Raw genomic sequence first — 17,571 nt, 5'->3', positions numbered from 1 at the left:
GCATGAAGAAAGAGTCTTTGTAAATGGACATTGAAAAAACAAACTACCAAAGATTCCTCCACTGACTACTGACTCAAAAATAAAATAATAAAAACAAATTTTTTTTAAGCACTGGGGATAAAAAGACATCATGGAAGTATAACTTATTCCAAACTACATATAAAAGATAATTTTGACCTGAGTAGAGAAGAGACCTTCAGGTGCTTTTGTGGCTAAAAAGATTACAGCAACATTCTGGTTGAACTCTGGAAAAAAAGAAAAAAAAAAAAGAGAAAAAGAAAAAAAAAGAGCTATAGAAATCCTCGTCAAAGCACAAAGTCATGGCTGGTTTTGTTTCAAATGAATAGTTTGCTTGTTACCATGGAAACCTAATGGCCTGCCAACAAAAACCTCACTGTAAACAGGGTACGTGAAGAGCTGGCATTTATTTTCCTTTCAAGAAGATTTTACGTAGAGAATTAAATAAATGTAGGCCCCTTTACCTTTGGCTGTTATCCCTCCTTGAAAATAACCCGAACTCAGAATTATTTAAAGCATTCATGTTCCTTCCCACCTTATCCCTACCCCACTTTGATTATTATTATTATTATTATTATTTTCTTCCTCCCATGGCTAAGCTAGATAACTGTATGCTGTCTCTTTTTGCATGCACTACTATCCAGGACGGTAAACCTGGGCTTACATATTACACAGGCTTATCGGAGTTTGCTCGCGGCCACTTGAACACCCAAACTACGTCATCTGTTCCAATAAAGAAACCAAACCACCATCTTTTATAAATTGCCATGGAAACCAAGTGCCTTCAATGAAACAAGCCTGAATAATTTTCAACTCAGAAGCTTGCACTGCTAAGAGTGGTTTGTGTAAAACTATTTTGTAAACAAACTACAGAGCCTAAATGTGCAAATTACAGGCAAGACCACAAAGCCGCTTCTGAAGAAGAAAGGACCGAAGCTGCTGCGTAAGCCCATGCAGACAAGATACTCCTTGTTTAACCTCCTAGACAGCCATGGCCTTTCGGCTTAGTGTCCATTAGAAAACTTCCACTGAGACCAGACATGGGAGCAACACTTTTTTCTTCCAGGTTATTAAATGGGTCAACCAGAGCAAAAGGTTGTTAAGATAATGCTTAGCGCAGAAGGTGGTAAAACACAAAAGTGATTTTTTTTTTTTTTTTTTTTACTCTAACCTTCATTTGAAATGAAATTGGCCCTAGCTTTAGAGGGAACGAGAAAATGTTTGTGATTGCAGTGCATACAAACTCTCCAGCGGAACTGGGCCTGATATCTGGCTTTATTCTAAACACTGAGGGTAATTACATGCCTCTGCCCTATAGTCAGACTCTGTGCAAATCGTGACATATTATTTTATTATTTTACCAAGATTAAAAAACACTTTTACAAAAAAACAAAAACCTGTAAAAACGATTTTGAGCTACCTGAGGACAAATCTTACCTTTAACCAGCCAGTTTTCCAATGCATTGTAAATTTCACTTAAACCTGTTGGTTATGAAAATTTGAAGATCTTTTTCCTTAAATTATCTCAGCTTTTAACTTCATTTAAAAAGACTTTTGTCTAAAGAAGAATCTTATTATTCTATGTTCTTTCAACACCCCAGGATTAAAAAAAACTGATAATGCAAGTAATTGGAATATAAGTATTAAATTATAATAATATTTGCAAATATTAATATAAAAGCACAACAAAATGTAGTGGAAAAATGACAAAGCTTGATTTTTTAAAAACAATCTGTAGAAATGTTTGTGCAAATCCAGTAATTCAACTTAAAATATAATTTTACAGCTCTGTTCAATAAAGCCTCTTTCCAGGTAAGGTATGACAAGCGGTATGTGTGTTTGTTGAGCAGTGTTCACTTATCACTAAAATGAGATTAGTTATACAATTTATCGGTTATATTACCATGGGATAAATTTTCAGTGCTTCATATATCTTAATTTCTCCAGGAAAAAATTTTAATAGGAAAGCCCCAATACATTCTATTATATTTGTAATACAGTAAAACAATGTTAAAGTTTTGTAGGTAAAATATAAAAAAAATGAACCTGGAAGTTAATGTATATTTTCATATAGTTCAAAAGGGGACCCACCGGATTATCTGGGTACTGATTTAACTGATCTATACCAAGTCCTTTACATTAAACAAAGTAAACAAATGAGTTTTATAACTTATTTGAATGAATTAGGAATAAAAATAATTTTTTTAATAATTTCTAAGTTACCCATCTATTTTATCAAACCAAAGATATTCAAATAAACAGTGTCTGGGCACTCAGCTTAATATTTGGTAATTCTACCTAAATCTACCAATTTTCCAATGCATTATAAATCTCACTTAAACCTGTTGGTTATGAAAAATGACAAAGTGTGATTTTTAAAAAAACAGTCTATAGAAATGTTTGTGAAAATTCAGTAATTCAACTTAAAATAATTTTAAGTTGAGTTAAAATTATATTCACCCTGACTTATATTCCCTTCTCTTCATCTCACCTTTTTTCAGGATTCTGGTTGCCAATAATATCAATAAAAATGTTTTAGGTCTAAAGAGAGACCTAACTCATTCGTTCCTTTGTTCGGTTGTCTCTAAGTTGATTTGAATGAGGCTTTTGCAATAAAATAACTAAAAGGAAACAAAGGCCCCAAATTTGGAATATTTGAATATATACGTGTTCTTTCCAGGAAAACAATCAAATTTCTTTTTTCTGTAACTAATCCTGCACCATGAAAGTGCTGTAAAGGAACGTTTTAACTTTTCTATTAGTCATTTACTAAAACACTAAGGTTTTTTCTAAACTTTGACATAGTAAAAATACATATACTTCAGAAGTTCGTGAGAACTGGCTGGTACTTCAAAATTAATTTTGATTAATTTTTTAAGAAATTGCACATGGGTGTGAAGAACAAAGGGGGCAATCATAAGTGCAAAGCAATCAGATTTATTGAGGTGACAATAAATAAAAATGTGTATCTCACATACCTTCTGGATCACTTATGCAAACCAACAAACTTAGAATTAGTGTTTTTAACTTCAGATCTAATTTTCAGTTTTTTCCACAGAAAGTAAATGGGTAAAAATGCAGAAATTTTTCAATAATTGGAATAAATGAAATGTAAGTTGTGTCCAGTAGCCTATTTTTTAACATTAGTAACAATGACAACTTTAAAACCCTTGTTTAGACACTGCCTTCCTTTTCCTAAGTTTGTTTGTTTTTATTACAAGCTAGAAACTCATCAATATATTTCCCCTATTTCATTTTGGTGAGGTGTTAAAGCATAATTGATGCCAACATTTTTTGTTGCTGTTATTTTATAGGAAGGCATCAGGCGATGGAATTTATCATTTTCTAGGAGAAAAAAATATACCACGTAATCTCAACTACTGTCAGTAACTGGTCCCAATTAGGAGTGCTACCCTGTTTCATTAGTTTAAGGACACATACTTGTTTCTCTACATTTTAACATCTCTGTAGTCGGGCCCATTTTAATTGCAATTTGCAGCATTTCTGTGTGGTGATGTATAAAATGCATCTGAGAACCAATGGGCTCTCAGATATGATAAAATTCAATAAAAATTCTAAAGTTGCCGAAGTGCCAAATAATGCCTAATATTATTACTTTTCATCAAACCCTAGAGAAAAAAGTTACTCGATTATTTGTAGGATTTATATTAAATGTTCATTGACCATGTAGTATTTATTTGTTGTTTTTAAAAATCCTAATCCTAGGTATATTACAGACATATCTACCCTTGTTCTTTTTCTTTTTCCTTGTTACCTATATTTTTAGTTCCGACATAAATTATAATATGTATCCCTGGATTAAGATATTCCTTGGTTCATGTAACTCATGGTACTTAGTAGGTCAGAAGTTTTCTTTAAGAGAATCAAAAGATGCATGGTATACCATAATGTCATGTAGTTGGCATTGAAACTAATGGTATTTCATTTCACATAGATCACAAATTGACTTTGGCATGGCAGTGAGTTATAATCAGAAATAGAACCCAGCTAGTCAGTTATACCATGTAATAAATAGTAAAAGCAACCCAATTCTTTACTTTTATATTTAAAATATGATAAAATACAAATCACAACTGTACTAACTTTTCACCAAACATGCATTTTTATTTTAAAGACTTTATAATAAACTTTTCTGTCAATAAAATGTGACATTTGAAAAAAAAATCATTTAGTTCTGTACTTAAGGCTGTATGCAACAGGCTGTGGTATTTTTCATGATCTATTTTGTTTTGATTAGATTTGAAAGATGGGGATAGATTAATCTGAACTTGATAGACTAGTTTCAAAGAAGTCTTTGGAATATACACTCTTTATCAAAAAAACTTTTTTTTTTAAATGTGCCTTTTCAAGATCAGGTCCACTCAATAGACATTGAGACTAGAAAAACTTTACAGCTACCCCCCACCCCTACCCAATACATTTACTTCCTGGTTGATGACTACTTCTTACTAACTGCTTCATCTGTGTCTCAACAAGCAGAAGGTATACTCTTCTTGCAACTGGGTAGTTGATGTCAATGAGGAGTTAATTGCATTTTCTGTGAAAACAATAAAATCATAGGGTTCAATCCCAAGCTATTTCCTTTCCTATAATGTTCCCTTTGTGGCTAACCAGTTTAATTAGTATTCTTAGTGCTTATTTTTAAAGAGCAATGTCTGGCATTTTCTACTATGACTTAGGAGAAAAGCTACCACAGAACTGATCAGAAATTTTTCAAATCTAATCTAAAAGATGTTTGCTCAGTATTCATAATATGTATATGTAAACAAGTATGTTGCTACTACACTGAAAAAGAAAGACTTAAAGACTTGAAATTTTAATGTGAAATATGTCAAATCGGGATCAACTTATTGTATGTTCATGTCTGCTTACAAAGAGAAGTGAGTGAAAGAGATAAATATTCCATATATTTGTATATGGATTATTTTATTGACAATTATTAAGTTAAAACCTAATAAATTTGAGTAGTGATTTCACTACCCTGAACCCATGTTGAGTATATTGAAATTAAGAAACTGGAATTCAAAACTTGGAGTAGGGAAGAGGTTAAACTCTGGGTAGAAACTAAAATAGTTTTCTCAAAGGAATACTTACAACTTAATGAATTTAATTTCAATTGTATTAATTTTCCACGAGTTGAGATGAAATGTGTTCTTATTTTTCAATAAAATGATGGGAAATTCTATGAAATAGGAATTAGCTTGTTAGATTCAGTTTGCTTTTGTATGGCTCTTAATTGTTATCCTGGATTTCCAGGATATCATTTTTATTTCTTGAGTCTCACCAGTATATTTAAATGTGTAAGTTTAATCGAACATACATTGTGTTAAATTTATATGGAATATTAGTTACATTTGAGATCTCATAGTTCAAATTTAACTTAATTTTTCTTTTGATATTTTCCTTCTGCTAAATAGTTTCAGATAGCTGTATGTTATTTTCCCTTGAATTTTTTCAATAAATGAAATTATGTTAAATACTCTATTAGTGTTTGGGGGAAATTTCTGCTGTCAATAAGCAATTAAGTTAGAAACAAAAGGATACTTAGAATGGTGATAATATTTGCAACTTAAAATGAAAATACCATCATTTCCTTCCGTATTAAAGGCTTTCATATACTCAACCCCGCAGTGAGCACAATTAGCCCATTGAAATATGTGTTGATTTTTACATCCTTTATGAGAGATAATTTATAGGATTGTGTTAAACAAGAAGGCACTAACGTCTTCCTGAATGAATGTGATTTAAGAATTATGACTTGGTTTAGTAACTCCGGGCTTCTGTATGATATATGAAATAATTGCAATTTGATGGTGTTAATGTTATTCACGAAGATAGTTTTAATCACATATTTCATAGGGATACTATAAGCTAAATGTGAGCCTTCTGAGAAAAACAATACTGCTTGACAATGCTTTGTGTAAATCAAGGTATAAATGAAATACTAAAAATTAACTTGCTTATCAATTGCTTCCCTACTGCCTATTTAGCTTAACTTTTTCTTTTTCTTTGCTATTATATCACTAAATAAATCCAGCAACTTTTAGAAATGCAGATATAATTAACATTAACAGACCCATTAACTGTGTTTGAAAACAGCCCCCTCCCAACTATTCTCAAGCTATGTATTAAAACACTATATTCTTCGCAAGCCATTTTAGTTTAGTAGTCTAATTAAGAATCATATCCATATTTTTATTTCTTGTAATATTTATAAAATATCCTTTATTGATCTGCATAGCTGTTTTCAAAATGAAACTGTAGCCTCCTCCATGGTAAGGATCTGTCTTTTACATCTTCAATAGTCTTTATAGGACTGAGGTAAGGTATATGTCTTCATTCTATGGAGACCACAGAATTGTTTAAAAAAAAGCAATCCATGACTTAGAGCTGTATATTTCAACAGAACTTATGGAAAAATTGCATCTTTAACTTATAAAAGAAAATCAATGAAATTTCATGGACAGAAATTATCTCTTGTGTACTGATAAAGATTGGATGCCACACCAACTGAAGCAACAGCTGAAACATTTGCAGCAGAGTTTTCTGGCACATACTTGTTTAACAAAAAATTTTATGTTTTAATAAAAAAAAGCAAGTCTAAATTTGTTTGAGGCAAAATTATTACATGGTTACCTAAGGACATTAGACTAATTCTGTATATTTATGTTAGGTACTGGCATTGCACATGAAAATAATACTTTACAGACTCTCTTCTTTCATCTACAATGTATTAATTATAAAGTAGTAAGTATATTTTCTTTGTTGCGTTAGTGAGGTTAGATGAGCTCTAAGTAAATTCAAATCTTAGAGTTTGTTCCAGTATATATCTCTTGGGATGCAGATACCCACTAAATTTGAAATATAGAGTCCTTAAGTTATTCATGTATTTTTAAGAACTGCATGAAAATTTGAATTATAAAACACAATTGTAAAAAAGAAAGAAGACATTTAGTTCTGGGTAATATTTTATTTGGCAAAACATAAGTGGAATGAATGGAACAAAAACAATGAGACAGAAATTCATTTTCTGTGTCATCTGGACACAGATGACTATTTTTGTTATTTTATTTCTGCTTTGAATTTATGTTTGAATTTCCAAAATTAATACAACAGGCCATTATACCCCAAATAAAAAAATGATTCAGTGCTAATATGTGGCAGCCATACAGTAATCAATTGTTAAGTGAATGAAAAAATAAGTAGCACTTATTTTTGTTTGTTATAATTTTTAATAAAATAAACATGCTTTTTTCTAGTTGTTGATTTAAGCTTTGACAATACCATGTATAAAGTTACGACTGAATTTTGCATGTATCCAAAGGCCTTTACAATGCAGTGCTATCTGAGCATACAAGGCTAACCCTTTGGAGTCAATGGGCTCCTCCAGGGACTGCAGTTCCTCCATTCACCTATCCATTTCTTCATGCCTCACATTGCTTTCTCAATTAAGCCTTTTTCCAAGTTATAAATATTCCCAGAAGATAAACACATTAGTTTTTAATGTTTGGGGGGTAATATGTCTCAGCTCACATTCTCCCAATAACCATAAAAATAGACATAAAAACAATGGAACTACTGATAGGGGAGAAGAAAGGAGAAGTATGCTAAAAGGACAGGCACCTGACTTCAAAGACTATATTCAACTCACTCTTTTCCCAAGTACTGGTCCGAATCACATACCCAGCTCAGAAACTGCCGTCGAAGGAGAGAGATGCCAGGCTTCAAATGCATGCAGAGGCTCAGATGGCAGAGAGAAAACTGGTAGAACAGAAACATAAATAATGAGGTCAGGGAGAGGTAGAAATAGGTATGGATAATGTGTTTTACAATGAAACTAGTTGAGCTAGAATGTTCATAACAGTAGACGGAAGAGAAAAAGACAATTTTATAACAATGCACTTGATAGAGACATATAATCTAGGAAAGGAAAATAAAGTGTTTAAATCAGGGAGGTTTGGAAAGGGACTGCAATAACGTGTTTGCAAGTATTCTATCACATACCCTCTTGCTCTCTTTCCTTTATAGTGGCTATTAGCTGCGTCCATCTTCTCCTTGCAGTGTTACAGGAATTCACAGCATGTTGGTTACTCTAAGAATAAATTCTACTTTAAGATGAACTTCAGTGAGCAAGTTCCTCTATAGTTCAGCAAGCCAACTGTCTGTATACATACTTACTCTGCCACTTTCTCATTAAATAATTCTAAGCAACTCGTTTAATGTCTTTACAACTCAGCTTTCTCTCCTGTAAAATAAGAATAATAGCAATAACAATGCTGTGATATTTTATAGAGTTGGTGGGAAATTCAAAAGAGATCATCTGTGTAAAACATTTAACAAGTTCACAAAACATAGCAAGCATTAGATTTATTTCTCCTGCCCCCTCCGTGTGTGTGTGTGTGTGTGTGTGTGTGTGTGTGTGTGTGTGTGTATGTGTGTCTTTTACTGTGAATTTTACCTAGTGACATTCTACCTTCCAGCTATATCACCAACCCTTTTTTTAACTTCTTGTTTTGAGACAGTCTTGCTAAATTTCTGAGGGTCTCACTCTGTAGCTGAGGCTGTCCTCAAACCTTCAATCCTCCTGTCTCAGTCTCCCAAATACTGGATTTAGAGGCATGCATCACCATGTTTGGTTGAGCATTAACATTTTTGTTGATGTGTCTGCTATTCTTAGGTAAAACAGAATAATACTGAAAATCATAGAGTCTATTACATTGCACATGTGCCAAGTTTGGAAATGAGCATTTTCAAATTATTTCCACTTTCTCTAGTAATGTTACTTCAAGACCATGCTTACATACACATTCGTGCATCTGTATAACTATTTACCATTTTCACAGTGTTTTCAAATATGTTATTTCATCTGTTCTAACTCCAAATGGTTGGTGACTTACTGAGAGTATATGTAAATGTAGGTAAGATGGAGGACTTTGGGACCTCTTTCCAGCATTCTCTCTCATAGTATGTAGGTGGACATCATTCACATGGGACCTAGGACTAAAAAGAACACCTTTAAAAATAATATTTATGTCTTATTATCCAGAAAACTCTATACTTACCAAGTCTAAGACACTTTTTATACCACCAAAAGAATAAACCTTTCTCTATTTATTGCAATTGTAAGATACCACCAGTTGTAACAGGTAGTTCTTTATCAGACATATCAAATTATGAAAAAGGGCCGGGCATGGTGTCGCATACTTGTAATCCCCACTCTTGGGAGGCAGAGACAGGAGGATCATGCAGGTTCGAAACCAGCCTCACTAGCTTAAGATACCAAATAAAAATATAAAATAGGTCTGGGAGTGTAGCCCGGAGGTAGAAGGGTTCCATCCCCAGTACCAAAATATATATATATATATATATATATATATATATATATATATATATATATATACATACACATATATATGAAAAGGCTAATTTGATGGTTAATGAAATGTGACATTATTTATAATGATGTAAACTAGCCAGGTGTGGTGGCACATGCTTGTAATCCTAGCACTTAGGAGACTGTGACAGGAGGATTGCAGGTTCACGGCCTGCCTCAGCCACATAGTGAGGTCCTCTGCAACTTAGTGAGATTCTGTTTCAAAATAAAGACTAAAAAATCGGGCTTGGGGTGTAGCTTGGAGGTAGAATGCCCCTGGGTTCAATCACCAGCACCACAAAAAGTAAAAATAAAAAATATATAATTATGCAAACTGTTTTTTTAAATCTTATATGAAACATTCCTTGTATATCAAAATGCAGGTAGACTCAGGCATTTATATTAATCATAATATTGTAGGGATAATTGTAGAAAATTCAGATTCTAAGGTTTTGGCACTAGAGGTTTTGATCCAATAGAGTTAGAGAAAGGGAAAGAAAGTAGGTTTTAAGCAAGTTACTTATATAATTCTTATATATCTGATCAACTCCCTGACAATTTGATAAATATCAGCATAGTGGAAAGAACATATTTTCATGTTGATTTCACCCCTCATAGCTGAGTGACCTTAACTATATGGTTTAAAATCTCTGTGCCTTAGTGACCCCTGGAGATGCCGTGCCAGGGTCTGGAGCTAGACTGCCTGAGTTTTCCTCACATAATCTCTCTTACTTCCTTTATCTATAAAAGAGGATACTTTGTCGTCTAATTACTAAGCTAATATATTTAGACAATTTAGAATATTACTAGCATATAACAAGTACTATGTGTTTGCTTACCTGTAAAATATGTAATAGTATCTGCCTCTTAATGCTGTGATGATTAAATGAGGCAGTAATTACCACGCATTTAGCAAAGAGAGGGTGTATATTTTTTAATTTTGACTAAATAAAATAACATTTTAAATAACTTCTTTAAAAATTATTTTCATGAATAACCCTTACCCTTATTACTTTTTCCTTGTTTCTTTTTTCTTGAAGATAAACTAGAATTTTCCACAATATTTTAGTGACTCAAACATTTTAATATTATTATTTACCTGACATGAAGTATATTAGCCCTTAAATTAAGTCCTCTAAAATTATTATAAGCACTACGGAATAATCCTGCTTACTTTAGGATATAAAATATTGTCAAAATAATTAGACAATTATTAATGAATAAGAACAAATATGGCATTTTTCAAAACGTGTCCAGTAATATTGACATGTGTGCTTATATTCTAGAAAGCAATATTGGTCATTTTTAAAATTAACCTTTATTTTTGGCGTAACTATATTCACATGCATTGGTGTAGGAGATAATGCAGAGATCTCATGTGCACTTTCCCACTTTGCCTCAGTGATATCTTTTGAAATTAGAGTACACAACTATGTTGCTGACATTGAAATGGCCCCTGGCCTGCTTCTCCTGTCATATTTGCTTGTCTGTATGCATGTGTGTCTCTGCTCTTCTGTCATGTCTACGGTTCATGCATCCACTGCCACAGATAAGAAGCAGCAAGTCAATTACAGGGTCTCTTTCTCACTGTCTTTTCATAATCACCTTCCCTGCAGCCCATCCTAGGCTTCTAGCAACCCCTAATCTACAATTTTGTCATTTCTAGAACGTATGTAAATGATATCATACACATTTGGGGATTTGCTTTTTTTCACTCAACACAGTTGACTGGAGATTTGTTAAAATTGTATGTATTCATAGTTTGTAATTTTTTATTGCTGAATAGTGTTGTATATGGTTTGTGTAACCATTCACCCATTGGAGAACATCCGGGTTGTTTCCAATGTGGAGCTACTCCAAATAAAGTTGCAGTCAGCATCCATCCATACATCTTTTCTGTGTGTCTGTGAATGCAGGTTTCCATTTCTCCAAGATGAATGTCCAGAAGAGCAATTGCTGGGTGCTATGGAACAGGTATGCTTAGTTTTATAAGAAACTCCTAAAATGTTTTCCAGAGTGAATGAACCATTTTATATTTTTTTACCAGCAATGGACGAGTGATTCAATTTCTGTACATTTTCATCAACATTTGTGGTCATTACTTTTTTTGTTTTAAATAGTCTTATGGGTTTTATGGTACTTCATTGTGGTTTTAACTTGCCTTTTACTAAAAGCTAATGAAATGGATCATCTTTTCATTTGCCATCTGAATATACTATTAATTATTGAAACATGCCTTCTGCCTATTTTCTACTTGCATCTTTTAAAAAAACATTGATTTTTGAAAGCTATTTTTTAATATTTCACCTTGAAGCCATTTAACAGGTATGTGGCATTCAAATGTTTTTTCCCCCAGTCTAAACCTTGTCTTGTCATATTTTACAGAGAAATTATTATTTTAGTTTTTTCTTGTGTGTGTGTGTATGTGTGTGTGTGGACCTGGGAATGGAACCCCGAGGCATTTGACCTCTGGGTTATACCCCCTGCCCTCTTTTTTATTCTTTTGAAACAGGGTCTAAGTTGCGGAGGACCTCACTAAGTAGCTGAGACTGAAACCACAATCCTCTGGTCTCAGTCTCCCGAATGCTGGGATTATAAGAGTATGCCCATGCATGGCTATTATTTTAGTTTTGAGAGAACTAATTTATTTTTTTCTCCTTATGCATCTGCTTTTGGTGTAAAACCCAGGAAGAATCCTTTGTCTAGGCCTAGAAGCTGAATATTTTCCTCCCTTTTAAAAGGCAATGTTTCTTTTTTCTTAACCTGGAAATTAAACAATGTCATTTTTCTGTAATGTTAAATACTTCTATGTTAGTTCAAAAGAATCACATTTTCTCATTGCAATAATAGAAGGTAAAAATAATAAAGTAAATGTGGAGATTAAAATATTTAAATTTAAATATTTTTCAATCTAAATTTAGAATATTGTTTAATTTCAGTTATGTGATATTGATTATTCCATGAAAGCATTTCGATAAGCAAAAGAAAAATGTTGCCTATTTTCATCCCAAAACATATCCAAAGATAACAACTTTTTATTTTATTCAACTTAAGGCCGAGTTGTGCTTTTTTAGTCTTCTTCAGCTTTTATAGCCTAGTGAAGCAAGAGACATTTGTTCAGAAGCCAGGACTTACCCATGATTGTAGCTCCAAAGCGCTAGAAATTCACCATGACTACCACCAAATATTCTCCACCATGCTGTCTTCCACCAGCAGCCTTCAACCACAATAACTCTGAAGAGCCTGTTTCAAAACTCCCAGATTTCTTTATTGGGACCCTGTTGGTTACAAACAATGGTCCTTGGTCCCATGATTAAGAACAATGCCATATTCATTGTCTTAACTTTCTTTTTCTCACATCTCTCCTCAAATTTCTTGTAATCACCATTCAGATAAAGTAATGCCAGGAAACCTTTGATTCAAAGACAGCTTCAGAGAAAATCAAACTAAGACAATATTGCATTTCTGTACAATTTGTTTTAAAAAACAGGCTACATCTTTATAAATATATTAGCATATAAATAGGTCCACTATATATTGTTTGGTTAAATGTATATAATGTTACATATCATACGATAAAAACATGTATACCTCAAACTGCTGGCATTCTTTCTGTTTGGTATAGCTTAGTGGTTTTCTGGTTTCTTCTTGGATTTGTTTTCACATTAAACATATTAATTTTGTAGTCTGAAAAACTCTGGGTAGAGAAAGAAAGAAAATGGCTTATTATAAAAAAAGAGTTTTTTGAGCCAGATGGGGTGGCACAAGCTTATAATCCCCGCGCTTGGGAGGTTGAGACAGGAGGATTGCTCAGGTTTGAAGCCAGCCTCAGCAGGTTTAAGAGACCCTGTTTCCAAATAAAATATAAAATAGGTCTGGGAGTGTAGCCTGGAGGTAGAAAACCCCTGGGTTCCATCCCCAGTACCACCAAAAAAAGTGTTTTTTTTTTTTTTTTATTTAAAAATGGTTCTTTAATTCTCATTTAAAAGTGGTTTCTAGCTTCGGCTGGCCTAGATAGAACTTTTCACATTTTACATGGAGAAAAACTACATGTCTGTCTGTTCAGGTTTTAAGGAAGAAAGGGAGTAGTGAAAGCAGCATAATTACGAAGGGCAAAATATTACACAGTTGTGCATATCGGCACAGGAAATTGCATAGGTAGAAAAGTCAATATATACTGTACTTAGCAAAGCAACTTCCTTCAAAGTTTATGCTGAAAATATTAATTGAAGAAAAATGAAAACTGCATTTGTAAATCAGTGAAAAGAACAATGTGTACATTTAACAATGGGTAATAATGAGTTTACTTGACAGAAGAAATATGTGGAATTATTATGTTAGAATATAATGAATATATTTTTGAGTTATTTTTTCCACTTTTATCTCTTCCCTCCTATATAGTAATTATTTGTTGATCTCAATTATATTCTCTCAACTGTATTTATTTGTTCTGGGAAATAGTACACCACCCATGAAAGCAATCGCTATCACAGTGAGAGTGTTTCTTTCATCTCTCCAGCTCTGTTGATTGGGGCATGTGCTAATGAGGCCAGTGCTGGAAATTCAACCCCTGTCCTAATTAGCTGCACATAGAGGCAAACTCCATGGATACACACTGCTAATCTCAGCCAAACATCTAAGCAAGCCTTTTTATTGGTCAGAAATGAAATTATGACAGACTGTGTGATTAAGCTGATGGTTCTCACTACTATTATTGAATAAAAGTTTTAAAACCTTCCTTTTCTCACACTGATGTACTAAACTTTGGCACCAACAGTGACTAGAGTATATAAGTCAGAAACCTGAGAATCAGTTTCGGTGCCTCCTCAGTCTTCAGCCCCTGTGTCTAATCCGTCACCACTTTTGGCCGATTTTCACCTCTTGAGTGGATAATAAATTGACTTGCTTGTTGCCATTTCTAATCTCTCTACCCTTGGCCAAGTTACCGTGAACTCCTGCGGTAGTATTACAAGAACTTCTCACTGTAAGCTTCCACATCCAGCCCTGCCACCCTCTGTCATTCTCCACATTGGAGCTTAGTTGATTGTCCAAAGATACCAAGATAGGTTTGTAGGTTTATTCTCTTTCTTCAACCCTCTTAAAAGCTTCCCATTGCTCACCAGATAAAGACTGAATTTTTTTTTATTAATTTATTTACACATGCCTTCATTCATTTATTTGTGTGTGTGTGTGTGTGTGTGTGTGTGTTTCTAGGGATTGAATCCAGGGGCATTCTACCTCTGAGCTTACACCCCCAGCTCTATTTATTTATTTAGTTTTTGAAATAGGATCTCACTAGGTTACCAAGAGTCTCCCAGAGTTACTGAGGCTGACCTCGAACCTGAAATCCCCCTGTCTCAGCCTCCCAAGTACTGGTATTACAGGCATGCACCACCATGACTGGTAAAGACTGAATTCTTAAAGTGCCATAGAAGCCTGCATGATCTAGTTTCTTATCATTCCAACCTTATATCCTTCATCTACTGGGTACTGTACCTCTGTTATATCACCTGACATCAAATTTAGATATAGGAATCAGGCATTATTTACCATTCTCTTACTCCTGTTTGTTCAAAAGCAGAGATTTTTTCCTCAGTATTTCCAAAACTACCACTATACATTTAGGGTCTTTTTTAATCTCCTTTTACTTGTTTCAAAGACCTAAGCCCTCCTTCCCTTGACCCAGTTCACTCTTGGTCTCAGCTTATAAATGGATTCCTCTGGGAATCTTTATCATTTACACCAAATCACCTTCTTCTATTATATGCATGCTCTGTTTTCTCTTGAACAATTTTCAAAAACTTAATTGAATATTTGTATGTTTTATTATTATGAGTTCCCCTTACTACACTTTAAGTTCTAGGAAACCAGAGGAAACATGTTCATAGGAGAATTCTAAATATTTGTTTAGCAACGAGTGATTGTATATCTCCACTACTGAGTCCTTAAAAATCCCACCAAAGATTTCCCCAAAGATTCATTCATTTGATCATTTTATTTTTTTTAACTTCTCATCACACTGTTAATTTTGAAGTAAAAAGTAATGGTACATGATACTACAATTGCTGGCTTTTCCTGATTATTTTGGATACTATTTCCTCACATGTCACCTATTTCTATTTTTAACATTAGGTGTTTTTCAATGATCTATTTTCATTTTCATTAAATCTTATTTCATCCACTACAAGAACTATGTCTCAATGGATGATGTTCAAATTGACCTTGTTATATAGGTTGAAGATTTATGATGAATCCTACTCTCTATAATCTAAATTTAAAAATTAGCTTCTTCCTTATCCCTAAAATAAAAAAAATTTCCCTCCTGACTTCTAAAATTCTTCTGAATTCTCTTAGTTAATATGGTCACCATCATCATGCTCTGATTTTTCCAGTTTACTATACTTAACTATATTCATTTTTAAGTATCAGTAACTCTTAGAATTGTCTGTGCCCATTTTTTTTCTTCTAAATATTTTTCCTTATTATTACAATTTTTTTTAATTTTTTTTTTTTAGTGGCACTGGGAATTCACCCTGGGACATTCTACCTCCAAGCTATAACCCCAACCCATTTTTTAAAATAAATTTTTGTTTCAAAACAGAATCTCACTAGGTTGCTAAGAGTCTAATTTGCTGAGTCTAATCTTAAACCTGTGATCCTCCTGTCTCAGCCTCCCAAGACCTGGGATTACAGGCATGTGCCACCATGGCCGGCTGGTTTCCTAAATGTAATAAATAACGCTTCTCTCATTATTTTCATCTTTAACCCTTTTAAAACTCCATTCTGTTTCCACTGAAATTCAAGCTTATATTTTGCATATCTAGACAATGTAATAGCAACTTAAGCCATTTCTTTCATGCCCCATTTCAAATTCATCACCACAACCCTGCCAGATTAGTCTTCCTAAATAGATCTCTACCCCCTTATGGGAATAAGCACTTCAAACATTTTGGTCCCTTGCTCAGGGATCCTTAGTGTCTACCTACAGTACACTGACTATTGTACAAATGACTCAGTGCATATTCACAATTTTCTAAAATATAAATAATATATTGCCAAATTGCAAAACATTGTGCTTTTTGTAAAAAGTATACTGTTTCTGGAAAATAGTCAGCCTTTCTAAGTTCTTTGAGTTTTCTCTTTCTATCTCACTCAACTGACTTCTTTTAGCCTATAATCCTAGGGCAGAGAAAGTTCCATCCATTGTTAAACATTCAAGTCAAATGCTACCGTTTTGCCTGATACCCTTCTTGAAATTCGTAGCACTTTTAACAACTCTTTTATGAAATCAATATTTTGTTTTCTTGTATAACTGTTTGTTCCTTGTCCTTTTTCTTTAACAGAAACTGTAAAATCCTTAATAACAGGCATTTTCTTATTAATTTTACATTCCCTGCAATGCCAGTTTCAGGTATTGGCATATACTAGGTGCTCAACTAACATTTGTTGAATTAAACTCAATATGTAGGAAACCAAACTAATAAAAATGTGTGTAAATATACATATATATAAATTCAAAAAACCAGTAACATTTGTATTTCAGATGTATAGAATAAAAATTTATTGTTCCTCTTGCATCATTTGTTTTATTATATTTTAATATTATTGCATGTGTTTTAATGCATATTTAATATTCCTGTTTAAAGGCTTTATCTTCATATTTTATAATAAAACATTAATTTGATGTTCCCAAATGCTCTGTGAAACAGAAGAAGTAAAAGAATACACACTCTATGGATCAGCAAAATGAAGTAGAGATTTGATTATTCATCTGCATATGGAAATATGATGACATCAAAGCCAGAAACCCAGACTAAAGGTTTTAATATTCGTTACCATAACATACAGTATTATTTATTTGCAGATATAAAGTGACTTACCTCATTAGTGATGTTTGGTACTTCAAGTCTTTTATCTAAAAGCATATGTATAGAACATATGCTGAATATTCTGAAAGATGAAAAGACTGCCAAAGATGCCAATCCTCAGAATTTGTTATTTATAACTATATAAAAGTAGAGACGTACACAAAATTTTCCATGTACACTTTATATTCCTGTGTGTTTACATATGTATAAGTGCACACAATCATTTTGTGTGTATCTACATATATCTGTAGATCTACACATATATGTAGATACACACACAAATATTGATTT

Source organism: Muscardinus avellanarius (genome assembly GCF_963383645.1).
Source record: "Muscardinus avellanarius genome assembly, chromosome: 12".
Taxonomy (NCBI): Eukaryota; Metazoa; Chordata; class Mammalia; order Rodentia; family Gliridae; genus Muscardinus; species Muscardinus avellanarius.
Note: the sequence above shows the minus strand (reverse complement) of the source record.